A 23,538-nucleotide genomic window follows, 5' to 3' on the forward strand; every position below is an offset into this window, starting at 1 on the left:
TGTGAATCTTTTTGTTGTGCCTATCATGACTCAGCATCTCCATTTTCAGTAATGTAATTATGTAATAAATGGTAATTAATAGCTAGTAAACAGTGACAAATCCAATATGATATAACAGTGCAAGTTAAGACAGACAGCTGTACACCACATAGGGGAGACATTGAGCAACAGTCAGTCACATTTGTCTTGCCCCACCTCTACTCTGCTATCCTCACTCTCAACCTCTCCCTCCACTCCCGCACCTGCTTTGTACTCCCTCTGCTACCCCAGCTGAGATTGCTACTCACCTCAATGGAACTTCAGTGCCTGGGAATGACTGCAGCTGTGGTTTGTGAGTTGTGCATGTTTGAATGAGTGTGCATCTTCATCTGAGAAAGTGCTTTGTCAGATAACTTATTTGATAGCTGACTTTTAAATGTGTCTGTCTGCTGCTCAATGAGTAGTATTCTATACGAATTTGTATTGTTACGTAATAAATACCAGACTTCTCTTGTATGAGCCTTCCTCTCTCTTCTGTTTCAGTGAAAGTGTAATCTTAAAATTGAGGTAGGCGCAGTGTTTTTACAACAGGCTACCATCATCAGGTGACTTCTACTAATTGATTGTCAGTTTTTTTAGTGGCCTTCTATACTGCTTTGATTTTTTTTATATATAACTGGTTTCAGTTCACATTAACCATAATCAGATAGAGCAAATCAACATACTCTCTGTGGTGTCACCGCCAGACACCACACTTGCTAGGTGGTAGCCTTTAAATCGGCCGCGGTCCGTTAGTATACGTCGGACCCGCATGTCGCCACTATCAGCGATTGCAGACCGAGCGCCGCCACACGGCAGGTCTAGAGAGACTTCCCAGCACTCGCCCCAGTTGTACAGCCGACTTTGGTAGCGATGGTTCACTGACAAAATACGCTCTCATTTGCCGAGACGATAGTTAGCATAGCCTTCAGCTACGTCTTTTGCTACGACCTAGCAAGGCGCCATTACCAGTTACTATTGATGCTGTAAAACATGTACCGTCAAGAGCGATGTTCACCTATTATGGATTAAAGTTAAGTATTCTACCAGTTACCTCCTTTTTTTACTAGTCTCAATTCCTTTAACTGTTCCAGACCTCACGCCAGCCTGCGTGAGCTTAAACGCGTGCCTTTCGGCTCCCTCCTAGTGGATTGGCTGTCTTGCCAGTCCACAACACACTCTATGACATGTAAAATTGCTATTATACTGTATCAAAATTCAAATGTACCAGAATGTGGTTTTATCAGTTACAAGAGTAACTTATCCAACATCGCAGCAAAATTTATATGCTACGTAGTGTCTGTGAGAAACCATGTTATTCTTATGGCTCACAAGACAACTACTAGCTTGTAGCATCTGGTACATTTGTCACATGTGAATGAAAAGTGTATTTATGTGCACAAACTACAATGTAGGAAAAGGCAGATTGCTACTTACTGTTAAGATTACATGTTAGGTTGCAGACAGCGACAATTAAAAAACACTTACCCACAAATTTTCAGCCACAGTCTTTGTCAGAAAAAGATAAACCACAGTACTTATCCACACAGGACTGCATCCTCACACACATGACCACTAGCTCTGGCCACTCAGGCCAGACTGTGACTATCACATGGGATGGAAGCAGCAGTCTGTATAGGTAGCGGAAGGGGAAGAGATAGTAGTGTATGGGTGGGAGGAGAGAGGAGTGTTGTCTGGCATAATGTGCAAGGACCAGAATTCCAACAGGCACAGCATCAGAAGGTTTTGAGGTGTAGAAGTGGGGGAAACAGAGTGAAAAAGGAGAGGAGTGGGGAAAGACGAGCAGGTGCATTGGCAGAGGGTGGCAAACAAAGAAGGTGGGAGATGAGAATGGGGAGGATGTGATAGGGCTGACAGGGTGGAAACTGGTGGGTGGAGGGTGTGGGGACATTATGTTACCATAGGTTGAGGCCGGGATAATTATGGGAGCAGAGAATGTGTTATAAAGATAACTCCCAACTGCGCAGCTCAGAAAAACGTGGTAGAGGGGAGGGTCCAGGCGGCTTAATCAGTAAAGCAGTCATAGAAATCAAGTGTGTTATGTTCAGCTGCATATTGTGCCACAACGTGGTCTATTTTGATCTTGGGCACAGTTTGACAGTGGCCACTAACCCTGGTGGACAGCTGGTTGGTAGTTATACCAATATAAAAAGCTGTACAGTGATTGCAGCAGATATGATACACGATGTGGCTGCTTTCACAGGTAGCGCAGCCCCTGATTGGGTAGGATAAACCCGTGACAGTCTGGAAGAGGAAGTGCTGGTCAGGTGGAGTGGGTAGGTCTTGCACCTGTGTCTTCCACGGGGATATGATCCTCGGAGCAAGAGATCGGAATTGGGATTGGCATTGGGATGGACTAGGATGTGGTGGAGGTTGAGCGGGTGATGGAACACCATTTTAGGAGGGATGGGAAGCATCTCAGATGTACGGTGGGACTCGATGGCAAAGCATGTGGTTCAGTCGTTCCAGTCTGGGGTGGTACCGAGTGATGAGGTGGGCACTCCTTAGTGTCTGGTTCTTGAGGCTGGTGGTAGCATTAGGGATGTGAGGGGAAATGGTACGGGACACGTGTTTGTGGACTAGGTCTGGGGGCTAGTGTCTGTCTGTGAAGGCCTTAGTGAGACCCTCAGCAGGGAGTCCCTGTCACTGCTGTATGGAAGGGATTTTATGATGTGAAAGGGATGACAGTTGTGGAAATGTGGCTACTGTTGGTGGTTGGGGGGTTTAATACGGACAGAGGTGTAGGTGGAGTCATTGGAGGGAAGGAGGACAACATGAAGGAAGGTGGCACACTGGGTTGAGGCAGACCAGGTGAAGCAGTTTGGAGAGAAGGTGACGAGGTTGTGAAGGAATGAAGAAAGGGTGTCTCGGCCCAGAGTCCAGAGCTTGGAGATGTCATCAGTGCACCTGTACCAGAAGTGCAGTTTGGCATTTTGGGAGGATAGGAAAGTCTCCTCTAGGCGACCCATATAAAGGTGGCAAAGGAGGGTGCCATCCGGATGCCCACGGCTGTGTCGCAGATTTGTACACCATTTGCCATTCGAGTTACATATTTTTGTGACATTTTATAATGCTTTGCCCCAGGCAAACCACAACTTTTAATCAAGTATTTCCAAGAACGGTATTCTCAATAAACAAAAAAAATTATTTTTAATTCAGTTTTGAAATGTATTTTTCATTCATATGTGGCAAATGTACCAGAGGCCGCCTGCTGGCAGTTGCCTTGTGGGCTATGTATATAAAATGGTTTCTACCAGACCACTATTCTGTTCTCACTACTCTTATAAGTAATACAGTCAGATTTAATTTTTAATTTGTGAAATAACTTCATTGCATATTGTTGTATTAGGTGCTATTTTATTTTTATCTACAGGTCTTTTATTTATACAGCTGAGGATGTATCATGTGTACCGAAACCAATCGATTAAAAATATTAAAGCAGTCTAGATGGACAATAGAAAATCTGTTTACCGAGTGAGAGCAGATTTTCTGAGGAGACACTGTCAGGTTTTGTGTTATTATATTGACTGATTACATGTACCTTGAGTGAAATGTTTTTGTTTTTGTTGGGGGCAGTTGTTGGGGACAAATTTTGTTGGGTCAGCAAAGGCAATTTACTGTGAGTTACAATTATTTTGTACTTTTATACATTTTTTATTAAGTGAAATAAATTTCATCTCACATCAAGGCTGAGCATGCATTTGATTTAAGGCATGTAGAAGACTACACAAAATAGAGACACTACACTTACACTGAGCTTAAATTACACTAGAGGGGTTATGCTTTTAAGGTAGTACACTAGATATAAATAGCATTATATTTAACTTACATTATTACCCGTCAGTAGAAGGCAAATTTGTGTAACAGAAGTTACAGGAAACTGTACCACTTGTTAATACATACTATTTATTAAAGAACAAGTTCAAAACTACACTGAGTGTTTGTATTATTAATAAAGCATCGCTATCAGTTGGGTTTAGCTGAGAAGCATGATTTCACACAATCATAAATGCTGACTCGGTTAAACTGTTCAGTGAGATTAAAGGTGAAGAGTATAAAGAAGTTTGCCAGACACAGTAGATGAGTTGTTGTTGTTGTTGTTGTTGTTGTGGTCTTCAGTCCTGAGACTGGTTTGATGCAGCTCTCCATGCTACTCTATCCTGTGCAAGCTTCTTCATTTCCCAGTACTTACTGCAACCTACATCCTTCTGAATCTGCTTAGTGTATTCATCTCTTGGTCTCCCTCTACGATTTTTACCCTCCACGCTGCCCTCCAATGCTAAATTTGTGATCCCTTGATGCCTAAGAACATGTCCTACCAACCGTTCCCTTCTTCTTGTCAAGTTGTGCCACAAACTCCTCTTCTCCCCAATTCTATTCAATACCTCCTCATTAGTTATGTGATCTACCCATCTAATCTTCAGCATTCTTCTGTAGCACCACATTTCGAAAGCTTCTATTCTCTTCTTGTCCAAACTATTTACCGTCCCATGTTTCACTTCCATACATGGCTACACTCCATACAAATACTTTCAGAAACGACTTCCTGTGACTTAAACCTATACACGATGTTAACAAATTTCTCTTCTTCAGAAACACTTTCGTTGCCATTGCCAGTCTACATTTTATATCCTCTCTGCTTCGACTATCATCAGTTATTTGGCTCCCCAAATAGCAAAAATCCTTTACTACTTTAAGTGTCTCATTTCCTAATCTAATTCCCTCAGCATCAACTGACTAAATTCGACTACATTCCATTATACTCGTTTTGCTTTTGTTGTTGATCATCTAAAATCCTCCTTTCAAGACACTGTCCATTCCGTTCAACTGCTCTTCCAAGTCCTTTGTTGTCTCTGACAGAATTACAATGTCATCGGCAAATGTCAAAGTTATTATTTCTTCTCCATAGATTTTAATACCTACTCTGAATTTTTCTTTTGTTTACTTTACTGCTTGCTCAATATACAGATTGAATAACATCAGTGAGAGGCTACAACCCTGTCTCACTCCCTTCCCTACCACTACTTCCCTTTCATGCCCCTTGACTCTTACAACTGCCATCTGGTTTCTGTACAAATTATAAATAGCCTTTTGCTCCCTGTATTTTACCCCTGCCACATTCAGAATTTGAAAGAGAGTATCCCAGTCAACATTGTCAAAAGCTTTCTCTAAGTCTACAAATGCTAGAAACGTAGGTTTGCCATTCCTTAATCTATTTTCTAAGATAAGTCGTAGGGTCAGTATTGCCTCACATGTTCCAACATTTCTACGGAATCGAAACTGATCTTCTCCGAGGTCGGCTTCTACCAGTTTTTCCATTCGTCTGTAAAGAATTCATGTTAGTATTTTGCAGCTGTGACTTATAATTTTCACATCTGTCAGCACCTGCTTTCTTTGGGATTGGAATTATTCTATTCTTCTTGAAGTCTGAGAGTATTTTGCCTGTCTCATACATCTTGCTCACCAGATGGTAGAGTTTTGTCATGACTGGCTCTCCCAAGGCCGTCAGTAGTTCTAATGGAAAGTTGTCTACTCCTGGGGTCTTGTTTCGACTCAGGTCTTTCAGTGCTCTGTCAAACTCTTCACGCAGTATCGTATCTCCCATTTCATCTTTATCTACATCCTCTTCCATTTCCATAATATTGTCCTCAAGTACATCGCCCTTGTATAGACCTTCTATATACTCCTTCCACCTTTCTGCTTTTCCTTCTTTGCTTAGAACTGGGTTTCCACCTGAGATCTTGATATTCATACAAGTGGTTCTCTTTTTTCCAAAGGTCTCTCTAATTTTCCTTTAGGCAGTATCTATCTTACCCCTAGTGAGATAAGCCTCTACATCCTTACATTTGTGCTTTATCCATGCCTGCTTAGCCATTTTGCACTTCCTGTCAATCTCATTTTTGAGGCGTTTTGCCTGCAATTCATCCCTCAGAGCTACCCATTTTTCTCCTACTGTATTTCTTTCCCTTATTAAATTCTTCCCTTATGCTCTCCCTGAAACTCTGTACAACCTCTGGTTTAGTCAGTTTATCCAGGTCCCATCCCCCTAAATCCCCACCTTTTTGCAGTTTCTTCAGTTTTAATCTATAGTTCATAACCAATAGATTGTGGTCAGCGTCCACATCTGCCCCTGGAAATGTCTTAGAATTTAAAACCTGGTTCCTAAATCTCTGTCTTAACATTATATAATCTATCTGAAACCTGTCAGTATCTCCAGGCTTCTTCCATGTATACAACCTTCTTTTATGATTATCGAACCAAGTGTTAGCTATGATTAAGTTATGCTCTGTGCAAAATTCTACCAGATGGCTTCGTCTTTCATTTCTCTCCCCCAATCCATATTCACCCACTATGTTTCCTTCTCTTCCTTTTTCTACTCTCGAATTCCAATCACCCGTGACTATTAAATTTTTGTCTCCCTTCAATACCTGAATAATTTCTTTTATCTCATCATACATTTCATCAATTTCTTCATCATCTGCAGAGTTAGTTGGCATATAAACTTGTACTACTGTAGTAGGTGTGGGCTTCGTGTCTATCTTGGCCGCAATAATGCATTCACTATGCTGTTTGTAGTAGCTTACCCGCACTCCTATTTTTTTATTCACTATTAAACCTACCCCTGCATTACCCCTATTTGATTTTGTATTTATAACCCTGTATTCAACTGACCAAAATTCTTGTTCCCCCTGCTGCCGAACTTCACTAATTCCCATTATATCTAACTTTAACCTGTCCATTTCCCTTTTTAAATTTTCTTACCTACCTGCCCGATTAATGGATCTGACATTCCACACTCCGATCCGTAGAATGCCAGTTTTCTTTCTCCTGATAACGACGTCCTCTTGAGTAGTCCCCGCCCGGAGATCCAAATGGGGGACTATTTTACCTCTGGAATATTTTACCCAAGAGGATGCCATCATCATTTAACCATACAATAAAGCTGCGTGCCCTCGGGAAAAATTACGGCTGTAGTTTCCCCTTGCTTTCAGCCATTCGCAGTACCAGCACAGCAAGGCCGTTTTGGTTAGTGTTACAAGGACAGATCAGTCAGTCATCCAGACTGTTGCCCCTGCAACTACTGAAAAGGCTGCTTCCCCACTTTAGGAACCACACGTTTGTCTGGCCTCTCAACAGATACCCCTCCGTTGTGGTTGCACCTACAGTACAGCCATCTGTATCGCTGAGACACGCAAGCCTCCCGACCAACGGCAAGGTCCATGGTTCCTGGGATGGAGTTGATGAGTGATTTCATTATTTCCTAAAAATATTCTTACAACATAAAACCCAGTTTTCCTTTCCAAATTGGGCTTATTACACTGTTGGAGGGGTCTGACTTTGACACCTTTGTCCAACCATGATCTCTTCAAGAATTTTTTTTGAAGGAATGAGTTTTGTTACAGAATGTCTCAGACACCCACACAAGTTGTGGTACAAATAAGTTTCTGAAATAGCTGGGTTTCCACAAAATAAAAAGTTGCTTCATTCTAAATAGATAATGTGTACTTGAGAAAAAAACTAGTTAATGAGATGCAGCATTTACAGCTTACTATCAGTTAAATCCTTGTGTAGGTTCTTTATACATTAATTATGAAAATGAATGTGAAAGTAAGTGAGTGTTTAAATTTCAGAAGTTGAGAGCTGTTCAATTATGGTCTTTGCTATTCTGTAGCAGTATTGTAATTACCACATTTTGTGCTTCACTCACCCTTTTGTTTTTCCTCAGTATGTAAGCTTGAGTTTCTGCCGTTCTTGTGAAAGAATCCATAAATTTTTGAGTACAGCATCACTAATGATACTACAGGAAATAGAGAACAGCTGCTTACATTACAGACAGACTTGCCATCTTCGCAGTGTGGTGTACTGAATTGTGTACATTAATGCATTTCACACAGGCGGGTACTACAAGAGGGCAGTAGCCATCCACTTTAATTTCAGGAGGCACTGCTTCAAAATATTTGACCTTGTCTCCTCATATTTCACTAAATGGGTAAGGGGCAGAAAATGGATTTAAGTGAAGAACTCCAAATCGTTAAAAATGGCGAAGAATATGCATCGAATTGTTAAATGGTGGGTTAAAAAGTTACAGTGAGGACTTCATCCAAATGTTTCTCCACAACTGAACGCCCGTTTCATTAATAACATGTATATTTCATAAATTCTCAAGCTTTTCCTTTAAGAAAGCAAATAAATCAGTGTTAAGATTAATCTGTTTTTCTGTGATTTCTGAATGAAAAACATATACACTATCAATGTGTCAATGTAACTGATCAAAGTCTTGTCACCACCCAGCTATAACTGCTAAGGATAGAAACTTGAGGGTGTTGATCCTTATAATGTAGGCATTATTTAAGAGATTTTTCAAAATTCTACTGCTAAAGGTTTAGATAGGGGTTGAAAGATGTTTGAAAAATGTCGCAATTAAGGCAGTTTTGAAGCTAGACCCACAAAAACTGGTATTTGGTTTCTTGATGGGAAATAAAGAAATACATGTTTCAGCAGTTTAGGAACTTTAATTCCTATGGAGGTGAAATAGTTGGTGAAATTTTTTTAAACATATCATTATTAAAGAACTACTAAAGTATTTTTAAAACCACAGCTATGAAAATTTGTATTTGATATCTTAATTACAAATAAAAAAATTAGTTTTTTAGCATTCTTGGAAAGTCAACTTCTGAGGGGGTGAATATGTTACTATTATGGCAATTTTGAAGCTAGGACTATGAAAACTGATTTAGAAATGAAAAAAATACATATTTCAGCATTTTTGGAAAATCAATGACTAAGGGGGTAAAATAGCTGGTGAATGATTTTTTTTACCAAGAAATCATTATTAAAGAAACTACTAAAGCATTTTCAAAGCTACACTTATGAAATTTGGTGTTTGACTTCTTGGTTAGAAATAAAAAAATACATGTTTCATTGTTTTCAGAAATTTAATGCCCAAAGGGAGTGAAATACAGAATGAAAAGTCAGCATTTTCAAAGCTAAATGTACAAAAATTTGTTTGGCTTCTCTGTTAGAAATAAAAATACAATTTTCACTGTTTTTGGAAATTCAATCCCTAAGGTGTTGGAATAAGGTATGAAAGTTTTAAGAAAATATATTGTTGTATTAAAAAAAAATTTTTAACTAAATCAATGAAAATTGGTGTTTTCTTCTGAGTTACATATTGAGAAATATATGTTATGGTTTGAAAGTTTCTGTGAAATATCACCAGAAGAACCTAAAATGCATGATTAACAAAAACCTTAGACTCCAGCTGACAGAATCGCATTTTGGTCAGCAGTGCATTCAGAAAAGATTGTGCTTCTATGGCTTAGTGTGAAAAGTTTAGGTGGTGTTGCAATTTGTGAACAATATAAAAATTTGATAAAAAAAAAAGAAATGTGCACACCATACTGTATATGCAGGCAAAGCAACACTCAGCTAGTATTTTCATAATAAAATTGTATGTGAAAATTTCAGTAACTGATATTTTTCGTTTTTGGATATGGCTCTGTTCCAGAGAAGAGTTTGTAAGTTGAAGTTTATTTCATGTAACATAATACAAATAAATGTACAAAACGTATTTCTACACAGAGTAAATTGTCTGGGCAGAACAAGTGAAACTTTTCCACCCAATGTCACAGCAAAACCACCTTTGTTTGGCTGAATTTTCAACAATATTAATGTGAAACTATTGTGCATCATCTTAATTTGTAATCACTTCTGGTCAGTTACCCGAATAGTCCATGTGCCCTAAAATAGCGCACTGTAAATAATTTCATAACTTATTCTTCCTGGAGATTTGTAACCATTTCTAGTTAGTTACCCTAATGGTCTTTGTATCCTACAATTATGCAGTGTAAATAATTTTATAACTTAATCTTCCTGGAGATAATTGGATTAACATAAGATTGTTTCCACACTAGGTCAGGCGCTCAAAATTTCTGGAACAGCAACTGTATCTACGATTTGGAAGAGAATCTGTACCACGGATTATCTGTTATTCTCAAATGATTGAAGATTCCACACTGCTGAAATCTGAGAAACATTACTTCACTGCATGAAGATTACCTATTTGGAGATAATTATTTTTGTGTTGTTGCAAGAAAACTAAACTTTACTAGTAAATGGTATCACTGTAGTAGTTCAGGCATATTTATACAACAGTTTGAGGTCTCGTGAACACAGCTAGAGAAAATGGACCAGAGCAACAATGTTCATTTGAGGTGGAATAAGCACCAGTCTACTTTGGTGTCTGTTTTTGATGCTCTGTTGGACAATGAGAAATTAACAGACTGCACAATTAGTGCGCAGGGGCAGCATTTAAGAGCACATAAAATAATTCTTTCAGCATGTAGTCCATATTTTGAGGAACTGTTCACTAAAAACTATGAGAAGCATCCTATTATCATACTGCACGATGTAAAGTATGCCGTGGTGAAGGCATTGATGGATTTTATGTACCGTGGCGAAGTAAATATACCACACGAGGAGCTTAGTTGTGTTCTGAAGCTCTCGGAGTCCCTTCAGGTAAGGGGGCTGTGTGGCAGTGGATGCGTGGATGACGCAAACGTACAGAAAGGCAGAGGAAGCAATGCACCGTCATTACCTCCAGAAACTCAGCAATCTGAACCTGCTTCTGTATCACACTTTACATCAGATCAGACAGAGCTAGATGATAAGGTACAGTCATTTAGAAGATGCTCTCCAGTTGTGTCCTCGCAGGACTTAGGTACAAGGGAATTAGATTCTGATTGTAAATCCATCGAAAAGTACGGAACAAGTATTAATCATTTTGGTTCTGATAGGAGTAAAGGCCAAAATGTGCTACAAGAGGTCATCACTCCTGACCTTGATAGTGTGCATCAGCTTCCATCTCAAAGACAAGTACTGCCCATAATGAGTAACTCAGCTTCTGAACCACTTTTCAGTCCAATTCCTTCTCAGTCTGTGTGCAATGAGTTGCAAAGTCCCAGTGGTGAAATGGCTGTTACAGAAAATGAACAGTTCATAATGCCAGAAGCAGTATTAGCAGACAATAGCTCAGCAGATATGACAACACACCAACTGGAGGAGGTACCAATAGAAATAAAATCTGAGATCCTTGAGACTCATATGGAAATTGTGGAAGATCTTACTGCCGATGACAATGATTATCCTGGCGACGATGATTATCGTGATGATTGTGACGGTGCTGAAGTTGACAATGCAGAAGTCAGGAGAGTAAGTGAAGGTCTTAAATATGAAGAGAATTTTTGTACTCGAGGAATTAACCATATACATTCGATATTTGGCAGTGCTGATTTGAATAGCATGACTTCGACAACATCCCAGACGGTATCGCGTAAACGGTTTAGTTGTCATTCTTGTGGGAAGTCTTATCAGCATCCACAAGGGCTATGGAGACACATGAAGCTTCAGTGTGGTAAAGAACCCCAGTTTCAGTGCTCTCACTGTGACTATCGGTTTACTAGGGGTGATAATTTAAAGAGACATATGGCTGCTCGCCATTATCACTTGCAGAAAAAGTAAGTTCTTTTTGAAGGAGATACATGTTAATTTGAACTTAACACCAAGAGAGAGGTGAGTTTTGTCAAGCGAGTTCCTGATCGTTAGTGTGGGTGGTTTTGCGTGTGATTTATTTCATCAGTGGCAGCGTGTGTGTATAACCTGCTTGAAGTAGTGATTCCCTGTGCTGTATGGATAGAGATTCATCCTTCTGTATCTTGTGTCTGTTATGAGTGTATTTTATGTTTATGTGGAAACTTGGCAGGTCCAAAGTGTGTGAAGTAATTGTCCATGAGAGAGATATTACTACCTATTTAATGCAGTGATTATGCTAGTAATGGTATTGTATTCTCATCAGTTATATATTTTGTTGTAAACAAAAGACCTTAAATATATGAGTGCAAATCAAGTAGTATTTTATATTAAAAAATTACAGAATTCTGTCAGTTGTAAAATCTGACTGAATTACTAGCTGATAATTATGACACATCAAGAACTGAGTTATGTATCCCTTCAGAATAACTTTGATTTTCCACTCTGTTTCTTTTAATTTCCTCCTTCAAATTGTACAACTTTTCCACTTGTAATTTTGTCTTAACATTCTATATTCCCTAATCATAATCTTCTTCTCTTTCTTATTTAATGTTGCCTCCCTCAGCATCTTCCATTCGAGCATCCGAATGGGGAGGTATTTTATGTCCGGAATTAACCGACAAAGAAAAATGGCTCTCAGTTTGTCAGTACATGTTGTATTGTGCGATTAGGCAGTTTGTAACTATTTAGATCTAAGTGTGTTGGAATATTCCTAAATGTAACTTTAGAGAAGCCTACTGTATCTTGAAATTTTTTACAGAACTGACATACTGTAAGAAAACTTGAATGTCCAGATTCTTGTATAAAAAAATAAAATACAAATTGATATCTGAACAAGAGTAGTGTATTTCAAGTATATAGAAAGATAAAGCCCTTATTGTCTGTCTACACTGTTGGCTATTAACACCGGAGACAGACATAATTGACACACCTGTACAGTATCTTGGAGTCTAGTTCTGAAGCAGCTTTTGATAGACTGCCATATACAATGGTTTGCTGGGAAAATGGTTGCCACAAAAATTTAAGTGAAGTATAACAATGGGGACTTGAGTAGGGAACAGAAAAATAAAATGAGTCACCATTTCGTGCATCCATATGTAGGGAAAATATGTAGTGTATATATAGAGAGATGTGGAAAATGGATCTACTGAAGAATGAATCCTATTTCATTGACTGTGGTGGGGCACATTAAATTTTTGTTCCAAGGCTGAAACTGTTAAGTGTTGTGCATAAATAGCCAGGAAAATTTAGGTTTGTTGGTTACATGAAGGCAGTTAATCACTGCAAACAGTATCAGCCATTAGATATCTGTTGATGTTCTGGCAGAGTCATTTAAAAATGAGTATCCTCATAAATTTTTTTTTTTTTTGTAGGAAAGGCTTTTATTTTATTTGTTATTGGAAAATAATACAAAATTCCTGTAAATAATGTGTGGCTTTCTTTATGATTTGTTGAGGTTCTAATAACTAACCATGGTGGTCTATATGATGCGTTATTGTTAATCGAGGTTTGTTCTTACCATTAATTGTAACAGGTCTGCCCAGAGCTATATGTTTCAGTATGTATGAAATCTGTTTTCGATGACTCCGGTCAAGTTCCTCAAGTAATTTAATCTTAAACAATTTACTATTATTTTCACCAAAAGGACTGACTCTGTTATGAAACTTCCTGGCAGATTGAAACTGTGTGCCAGACTGAGACTCAGACTCAGGACCTTTGCCCTTCGCGGGCAAGTGCTCTACCACTGAGCTACCCAGGCACGACTAACAACTTGTTCTCACAATTTTAATTCTGCCATATCTCGTCTCCCACCTTCCAAGCAAGGACATTGTGGAGACACGGCTTAGCCTCAGGTTGGGGAATGTTTCCAGAATAAAATTTTCACTCTGTAGTGGAGTGTGCATTGATATGGAACTTCCTGGCAGATCAAAAGGAAAAGTCCCAAGTTCGAGTCTCAGTCACACAGTTTTAATCTGCCAGGAAGTATCATATCAGCGCACACTCTGCTGCAGAGTGAAAATTTCATTCTGTAAACATCCCCCAGGCTGTGGCTAAGCCGTGTCTCCACAATATCCTTTCTTCGAGGAGTGCTAGTTCTGTAAGGTTCGGAGGAGAGCTCGCGTTTCGAAGGTAGGACGAGATATTGGCAGAATTAAAGTTGTGATGATAGGTCTCAAGTCTTGCTCGGGTAGCTCAGTGGTAGAGCACTTGTCCGCAAAGGACAGAGGTCCTGACTTCGAGTCTCGGTCCGGCGCGCAGTTTTAATCTGACGCGAAGTTTCATATCAATGTACAGTCTGCTGCAGAGTGAAAATTTTGTTCTGGACTGATCCTGTTCTTCATCTGAAACCCTCATAGTTCCCATAATATATTTTCCTGTTTGACAATTTGTACACACCCTATGTTGCCTTGCTTTCACAGTCTGGAAAAACTGTTTTAGCTTAGGAAAGATACAGTTGCAACAATTTATTGTACAGAGTTTGCTGATTTAATAGTAACTGGAAATGGCAAATGAGAAATTTTCAAATGAGCTCAAGCTTTGCTGTAGAGTGAGAATCTTTCTGAGACTTTTTATATGTTCTGTTTACAAATGTTTACTCACAGTTTCACTGTATCATCTCAAGCTCTCTTGATGTGCTTTTTCTGTTCTCCTCACATATCTTAGAACTACCATCTCCTCCCTCTGATTTCCATGTTTCCCAGCTGTTTCTTCCTGCCCTCTGGCTTTTCCTTGTGTCTATGGCTTCACAATGTCTGCAGACCTCTTCACTTTCAGGATTCCTGCATGCTGTTACAATATTGAAAATACAAAGGTACACTTACATAAACACACATTAGCATTATATATGAATTGTAGCATGATTTTTATTGAAAGTTTGCCACCCACTTTTGACCAGTATTCTGCATCTGCTATGAGAACTAACAATATTATACAGTATTTTCTTCTTATAAGACCTAGTGAAATCCTGTTGAGATATTGCGTTATTTTGGAAGCATGTGAATTATCAGTGTAGTTGGTGCACATGGGAAAACAAGTTCTTTTCATACTGTATTTCTTTGTGTGACTTTTAGGATTTGCCATTGATCTGGTAGTATGGGGTGAAGGCTGCGCAGGGATTGGTCTTCAATTTTTTGTTGGTACACAATATTACATTACTGTCACTGTTACCTTATTTTCTATCAGTATGGAAGCGGGGAATTGGGAGCAAGCAGAATAAGCTTTGACTTGATGTGTGTTTTCCCTATAATAAAGAAACTACATTTTTGCTTTTGTGGCTATATAGCAAACACTACTTCGACTTTTGACAACTCAGCACACCACACTTTATTTTTATGGCACAGAAAATGTGACATTAAGCAATATATTTACAACTGTCAGAAGCCCTTGGTTTTCTGAAGAGTTAGTTGTTTATTCAACCAGCTGCAATTTTAGAATGGATTTATGCATGTGAGCTTAATACAGCCCAACATAGTATGATTAATTGCCTTTTTAAATATTTTTGTTGGTTATCTCTTTAATTCCCTTTTGCTATTTAATTTACAGTTTCATTCCCTGGTAGGAAGTGCTGTTGTTATTTTTTCTATCTTATTTTCTGTTATCTTTTCTTAATAATAGCTGCGTAACATAAAAACTATGTAACAGTCCTAGTGAATAACTGTTGCCATGTCAGTAAGGAATAGAAACACTTACATATGCTACATTGGAAATGGGTACATCTACGTGCATGTCAGTTAATAATACAAGCACTCTCATGTATAAATTGTGTTACACTTCAGTTTGAGTCGATTCTCAGCATCATTTATGTGCAATGATCATGTGTGCTTCTTGATTTGCAATCATTTCTGATTGTTTCCTTTTTTGTAATTACTGTAGTAGTCATTGTACCCTACACTCATGTGTTACAAATATTATTATATAACAATGAAACAATCAATTGTTGACAAAATAATTTAATTGGATACTTAAAAAATCTACTCACAAAGCCCGACAGAACACATACATAAAAGATTGTTGTTGTAATTGGCAAGCTTTCGGAGCCAGTGACTCCTTCTTCAGGCAGATGGGTTGAAGGGGAAGTAAGAGGGATGAAGGAAAAGGATTGGAGAGGTCTAGGAAAAGAGATAGATCTTGGGAAAATCACGTAGAATTGTGGGTCAGGGGATACTTACTGCATTGGATGAGAAGAAAAGACTGATTATTTTGGGACTGCATCTGGCAAGATTTGAGTTTGAAGACAGAGTAATATGCAGACAGAGCACTGGCTCTGAAAGCTTGCCAATTACAACCATCTTTCATGTGTGTGTTTTGCTACCATGTGGTGAGTAGATTATTTATCTATCCAATTAAAATGTTGTTATATGTTTAAAAAATACTTTTTATTTGGAAATAGTTGGATTAACATAAGATTATGTTTACAGACTAAGTCACGATGCTCAGTTTCTGAACAACAGAGGTATCTGCAATTTGTAGGACATCTGAAGTCGGGGATTAGCTGTTGTCCACAGCCAATTGACAATTCTGCTTTACAGTATTCTGAGAAACACTATTTCTCTGTAGAAGATGATCAACTTGTAGCTAATTACTGAATGTGTGTAGTAAACAATATCACTGAGCTAATTTAGTGAGCTTTATACAAGAGTTTGAAGTCGTGATGACAGGTTCTGCAGGATGGACCAGAGCAACAATTTTCATCTGAAGTGGAATAAGCACCAAGCTACTTTGGAGTCTTTTTTTATGCTCTGCTGGGCAGTGAGACATTAATGGACTGCACAACTAGTGCTCAGTGTGGTATTTAAGAGCACATGAAATAATGCTTTCAGCCTGTAGTCCATATTTTGAGGCACTGTTTTCTGAAAACTATGAGAAGCATCTAGTTATTATCCTGCACAATGTAAAATATGAAATGGTTAAGGCTTTGATGGACTTTATGTACTGTGGCAAAGTAAATGTATCACAAGAAAGCTTAGAGCTGTTTTTAAGCTCTTGGAGTCCCTTCAAGTAAGGGGCTGTCTGGCATTGGATGTGTAGATGCAGTTAATATGAGCAAAGACAGTGGAAGATTTTCCATCAGTAACTCCAGAAACTATGCAGTGTGAACCTTCTTCTGTGTCATGATTTATTTTGGGTCAGAATGAGCCAGAAGAATACAGTCATTTAGAGGGTTCTCTCCAACTGTGTCATCCCAGACAGGAAGTCCAAAGGGAGTTGACTCTGTTTCTAAATTGAAATCAAAGAACAGAGTGAGTATTAATCACTCTGGCTCTGGTCAGAGTGTAGGCCAATATGAATTTGAAGATATCATTACTCCTGACCTGGATAGCATGCCCCAACTTCTATCTCATCCGCAAGTACTGTCTAAGTTAAATAACCCAACTGGTGAATCAGGTTTTATTGCCACTTCTCATAAGTCTGTATGCAGTCAGGTGCAGATATTTAGTGAAGAAGGGTTTTTGGAGCCAGCTATTGCAGAAAAGGAATGGTTTGAAACACCAGGATCAGTATTAACACATCAAAAACCAACAAATCTGAGGACACTTCAAGAAGAGATAACATTAAAAACAACATCTGAGGTCCTCGACAGTCACATGGAAATAGTAGAAGTAAATGACAATGATGGTTATCATAATAATGGTGATTTTTGTAATGATTGGGGGGGGGGGCAGGAAAATAAGTGAAGATCTTCCATGTTAGGAGAATTTTCATACTCTAAAAATGAACAGTTTGCTGTCACCATTTGGCAATACTCATTTAAATAACCTAACATTGAAAACATCTCTGACATTGTTATGCAATCTATTTAGTTATCATTCTTGCTGGCAGTCTTCTCAGTGTAAGCGAGGGCTGAGGAGACACGTGAAGTTCGAATGTGGTAAAGAACCCCAATTTTAGTGCCCAAGCTGCAAGAAACAGTGTGCTAGTATCGACGAATTAAGAGCACATATGGCTACTCGTTGTCAGATGCAAAAATGTGTTGCAATGTTTGAAGGGGCTGTGTGATAGTACAACCCTAACATAAATGAGGGATGAGCACTGTTGAGTGAGTTTCTGATCTTTATAGAGGGCTTTTTTGTACGAGTTTTACTTCACGAGTGGTAGTGTGTGAGTGTAAGTTGTTTGTAGCAGTGATTCGTGGTGCAGTGTGGGCACAAATTCATCCATGTGCGACTTGTATCTGCTATGGGTACAGTTTAAATTTTTTGGGAAACTTTCCAGTCACAATGCATACAAAGTAATTTCGTTGAGATATGTACTATTTGCTATTTAATGAGGTAATTATATCAGTATTATATTGTGTTGTCATATAAACTATACCTTTTGTCGTAAACAGAATGTTGTTTTTGAAGACCTTACATAAACGAGTGCAAGTCAGGTATTGTTGATACGAAAACGTTGACAAATTGAGATTCCTGTAATTTACGCTCAATTACAAAATGATGATTTTTTGTTGTCATTGAACAGTTTATTGCTATACTTTGGTTCTCTCATTTAATTGTCAAATATTTTTTCTGTGTAGGCATGTTGGTGCATCCTAGTCTGATCTTTATATCTCACCTCTGTTATGTTGAGGATTTAACTGTGCACTGACATACCTGTGCAGTGGCATATTAGGAATATGTCAGTATAGCACTAACAAAAAAATATGGTATGTGAGAATGTCTTCTTCTGATAATTTTCAGTTAGGACAGACCAACAATGCTTTCAGAATAGCCCACAGTATATGTAAATTTGTCAAAAGAAAAAAATAAATAAATAAAATAAATTTGGTGGTGGCGGTATATTGTGCTTATTAGCCAGGTTGATCACTGCTAGTTGTGCCCTCTCCATTTCTGCTAGTTTATCCTCATCCTTTTTGCAGCTGTCAGTAGTCTGGTGTCGTCCTCTTCCTGTGGTCTTCTTCCCAGTCAGCATTCCTTCTAATCTGTCCTTTACTGTCCAGTCTTTTCATCCTGTGTCCTAGCCAATTTTTTCCTCCTCTTAATTGTTTCCAAGATTTGTCTTTTCTTTCTTACCCTATGTTAATGCTACCTCCTTCCTTATTTCCCAGATTCTGTTCTTCTCCAGATCCACATTTTTAAAAAGCCTGTAAGCATGTCTCTCCTCTGTGTCAGTGTGTCCATGCTTCAGCACCATAGAGGACAACACTGCTTGCACACTACTTCACTAATCTTTGCCTGAAATTATTATTTTACTACACAGCTGAAAATACAACACTTTCTGTAAAACATTTGTTCTGTGCAATATTGTTTTTATTTCTTGATTACATAGCATGTTGCTGCTTGTTTTGCATATTCAATCTCCGCACCTGGTGTTCGGTTCTTTTAAGATATTGTTTATTGCTTATTCATTTTCAGTCAGTAATACTATGTCATCAGCAAATGTTGAAAATTTTATTATCTTCCCTTCTCTTGACACACAACTCTTTCTGTTGGAATCTGTTTTTAAATGGACTGCTTAAATAGATATTAAACAGAGTGCGTGAAACACATCAGCCTTATCTGACACCTCCCCCAGTTTTATTTACTTGTATCATCTCTTGTAATTAGTTTTACTTTTGAAGGTAACAACTCACCAAGTAGTAGATATGCTGAGTCATCAAAAGGTACATAAAAGAGACTGAGGACTCTGCTAGCTTTAGGAAAAATCCTTTCTCAAAGCTTTGAAGAGCTCGTGCATCCAACCTCTCACTCCCCCTCCTCTCTCCCCCCCCTCTCCCTCACACACACACACACACACACACACACACACACCTCCGTATAAATACATTGTAACAGCTATGTTCTGCAGGGACTTTCCAAATTACCGTACTCACTTCTGTTGTTGTGTCATATAAAGATGGTTAGCCTCTGTTATTACCACTTGAATCCAGTCTGCTCTAGGATAACTTAAAATTTAGTCCAGGAAACTATATCGTAGTCTTTTTCCTAAGTAAGAGGAATGCAAAACCTTCCATATATCTTTCTAGCTATATTTCCTCGGCTATTTATAATATAGTCCAGTTATATTTCTCATATCTAAGCCATATCTGAAGCCAAACTGTTCTTAATCCATTTCTCTTCACTTTACATTACAATTGAGATATTCTCTGGAACCACAGTTTAACAAAAATACATTGAGATCGAGATACAGAGAATCGTACCGTGTATTTATTTATTTACAGCTCTTGTACATGGACTAAATGGACTGGATGACTTGGATTTCAGTTCCGTCATTGTTCCAGAGAGTGCCTTGATTGTTTATTTGTTATTGTTATTAGAATTTCTGCTGAATGAGATATCAGACTTGTTGTTGTTCTCATCATTGTCATTGTCGTCTTTAGTCAAAAGACAGGTTCGATTGAGCTCTCCACGTTAGTCTATCCTACAAGCTTTTTCACCTCTGCATAACTATTGCAGCCTACATCCATTTGAACCTGGTTATTGAGTCCGAGCCTTGGTCTCCCTCTACAATTTTCACCTTCCACACTTCTTTTCACAATGAAATCAACACTACCTTGATGCCTTAGGATGTGTAATAACATTTGATCACTTCTTTTAGTTGAATTGTGCAATAAATTTCTTTTTACCATTATCCAATTCCGTTGCTACTTGAGCTCCATATCTAATCTGCAGAATTCTTCCATTGCATCACATTTAAAAAGCTTCTATTCTCTTCTTGCCTGAACTACTTGTGGTTCACATTTCACATCCATGAGGTTGCACTCCAGATTAGTACCTTTTAGAAGAGAGTTCTTAATGTCTAAATTTATATTAGATGTTGACAAATTATTCTTTTTCATATATGCTTTTCTTGCTATAGCCAGTCTGCATTTTATATCCCTTTCTCTTCTGCCATTATCAGTTATTGGAATTATTGTCATTTATTCATGAGAGTAATTTTCTGTCTTTCCTTTTTTTAACTTCTGAAGCATCCGGTTGGAATCTCCACTAGCTGTTTCCTTGCATTTAATTTCCTTAACTGCTATTTAACTTATACCATAACATTTTGACATTCTAAATCCTTAGTGCTCTTTGAGTTATTATTTCTTGTCCTTCATATCCACAGCATCTGGATGACATCTTGCTTCATACAGTTCTACTAACTGCCTCTGTCATTAATTCATGGTGCCTTGCTTTCTGCAGTTTCATTACCATTCTAATCTTTTATCACCCACATTATGTTCCCCTCCCCCTTTCTGAAGGCCATGTAAATATTTCCCCAGTACATCAAATCACAACTCTCTTCCTTTCTAGTTACTCAGTTTGTTTACTTTTCTTTGTAGATATTCTGCTCTAGATTTATCAGTTTCATTTCTAAGTTGACCATGTAGTGCCTATATCTTTTTCACCCTCTTATGTGCTGGAGTTTTTATGTCCTCTTCTTTCTTGAATCTTCTCCAAACAATTTTGTGTTAGTTACAGTTTCTTAGTGATATTATTCTCTTTAAAATCAACTGTTTCTTCGACAGCTTCCTGTGTACAGTTTTTAAGGTGAATCTAATTTTTGCAGCTACTGTCTAATGGGCTGTGTGTTTGGGTTCTTTTATCCTGGAATTATTCTTCAAAAAGTTTCCTTGCTTCTTCCCATTTTTACTTCTGCCACATAACATGTGCTTTTCCTTTTTTCTATTTTCTATCTTTTGCATCAAATAATTATGTCTCCTATCAGGATGACATAATCTCAGTTGATATCCTTGATATCACTTCTGGTAATATCATGGTATTTCTCAAACACTTCGTAAATTGTTCATGTACCAAAATGTAGAATAAATTTGTTGTGTGTGGAAGTAAGTTGGACTAACCCAAGCATATATTCTGTGTTGTTTTTGCATTATATTTTCAATAATTATGGGGTTTCTTTTGCAGAAGTCCACCCCGAGTCTTCCTCATCCATTACTTTCTCAAAACCTGCATTTTCTCACTGTTCTTCAATCTCGGTCTTCAACTGCTACCCCATTACACTCACACTTTCCTATTAAGTATGCACCCTTCTTTACTTTCTCTTTTACATCCTAAGTCTTGTCACAGTTTTCAATCACTTCCTCATGAGGTTGTCTTCTGTGTAGCATTTATTTGTGTAATGTTGTAGAAATTTCTTCTCTCTTTGTATTTACACTGCTATCAGCTTTTCAAACACGTATCTCACTAATATCACTTAATCCTTCACCTTCGGTCCTAATATTATCCCAATGCTAAGAATTTCTTTAAATTTTCCTCAAGAATAAAATACTCCAAATTTGCTTCTGACATACATGTTGAGTCGCAAACAGGCACAGCGAGAAAGAATGCTAGAAATGCACAGTTTTCGGACTATGCCCTCCATCTGAAGGAGAAATCACATACGAGTCATATACACTTCTGCTGTCGTCTTGAAGCAATACGATCCTACTGTAATGATTCAGGTCTCAGTGCCCAAAGATGGCAGTGGCCATACATGCATGAATGTGTGTGCGTTTTCTACTTGTGATGAAGGACATAGTCCAAAAACTGAACATTTTTAGCTTTCATCAGTAAACACTTCCGGGCTAAATTGCTGTGGTCGATCTGTAGAACTTCTTCTCCCTGATGTTTCGTTCTCAGTGTGGCAGTAGTTGTGGCAGGGTTTACATAGGAACTACAAAAAGAAGCATCAATACACGTTTGACGGAGCACAAAAGAAACTGTCGCTTGGGACATATCGACAAATCGGCAGTAGCGGAACATGTTTCTAAGGATGGAGATCACGAAATAAAATTTGGTGAGACAAGCGTGCTAGTGAGGACGTCGCATTATTATACACGTATGTATAGAGAGGCAATTGAAATCCACAAACATCAATATAATTTTAATCATAAAGGAGGAGGATTAAAATTGGACAAGATATGGCGGTCGACGTTGCATCAGTCACGTGACAATCGATTGCCTGCAATCGAGAGAACAGACGATAGCCAGAGATAGCTACACATCGACGCCACGTGACGTGCGGTGGCACCCTCTACGATCTCCATATAAGCGGCGGCCCCAGCTCCTAGCAGCCAGTCGTCGACTCACCTCGGAAGATGTTCTTCGTAGTTGAGAACAAAATGTCAGGGAGAAGAAGTTTTACAGATCAACCACGGCAATTTAGCCCAGAAGTGTTTACTGGTGAAGACGCCGGCCGTGAAAGCCTACATGGGATGATTTTTAGCTTTCTTTTCCATCGTGCTTGTCTGCAATTCGACACCTCTATCCTTACCGTATTGTTGTTGTTCTTTTCTGTACTTTCCATTATTTGATACTCTGAATTTGTCATTTATAAATTCTGTTTTCTGTTTACATATCATTTCAGATATTCCCACTGTGTTTCTTTTCATTTCCTCCTGCAACTTCTCCTCTTCTAACAGGATCTTAACATTCTGTGTTCCTATTCATAATGTTCTCTACTTGCTCGTTTTAACATGACGTGCTTCACCGTTGCCCACTTGAACATTTGAATGGAGAGATATTTTAGGTCCAGAATTATTTTTTTCTGTGGAAGGATTCATTTTGCTACTTTTACTGTTATAACATATATGAAGGAAGATAGCCGTCACATTGTGTTTATATTGTTGCACTGTGTGTTTAGCCAATTTGTAACTGTTTTGATGAAAGCAGTATGAGATATGTACCCACCACCCACCACTGACAGAAGACACTGAATCACATACAGGCACAATGAGAAACAATACTAGAAATACTTAAACTTAGAACAGAGTCCTTCCTCAGTATAAAACACTCACACACGTACACAACAGCTACTCTGTCACGCACCATTAATGTCACCAGGCAGTAACCCCAACACAAACAGCAATTTCCTGCGGTTGGTGAGGGTCTTGATTAGGAGGGTAGCTCTGGGAGAAGATGCTAGTGTTGGCTGTGGGAGCATAAAGGGACATGGTGGTGACAGGATAGCAGGATAGGGCAGCTAGGTGCAGCA

At 38.5% G+C, this 23,538-nt stretch overlaps 1 protein-coding gene across 2 annotated transcripts in view; it reads left to right on the forward strand.

Moving 5' to 3' along the window:
- The window catches only part of LOC126106877 (longitudinals lacking protein, isoforms N/O/W/X/Y-like), a 321,743-nt gene that overhangs the window by 278,714 nt on the left and 19,491 nt on the right, over positions 1-23,538 (forward strand). The window contains exon 4 of one of the 2 annotated variants that reach the window (XR_007523408.1): positions 16,047-18,328. The exons of the other annotated variant lie outside the window; for it this stretch is intronic. The gene's annotated coding sequence lies outside the window, so the exon portion shown is untranslated. Of the gene's footprint in view, positions 1-16,046; positions 18,329-23,538 lie in introns of those variants that run through there. 2 annotated transcript variants of the gene reach the window in all.

This window comes from Schistocerca cancellata, chromosome 10 (genome assembly GCF_023864275.1).
Source record: "Schistocerca cancellata isolate TAMUIC-IGC-003103 chromosome 10, iqSchCanc2.1, whole genome shotgun sequence".
Lineage (NCBI taxonomy): Eukaryota > Metazoa > Arthropoda > Insecta > Orthoptera > Acrididae > Schistocerca > Schistocerca cancellata.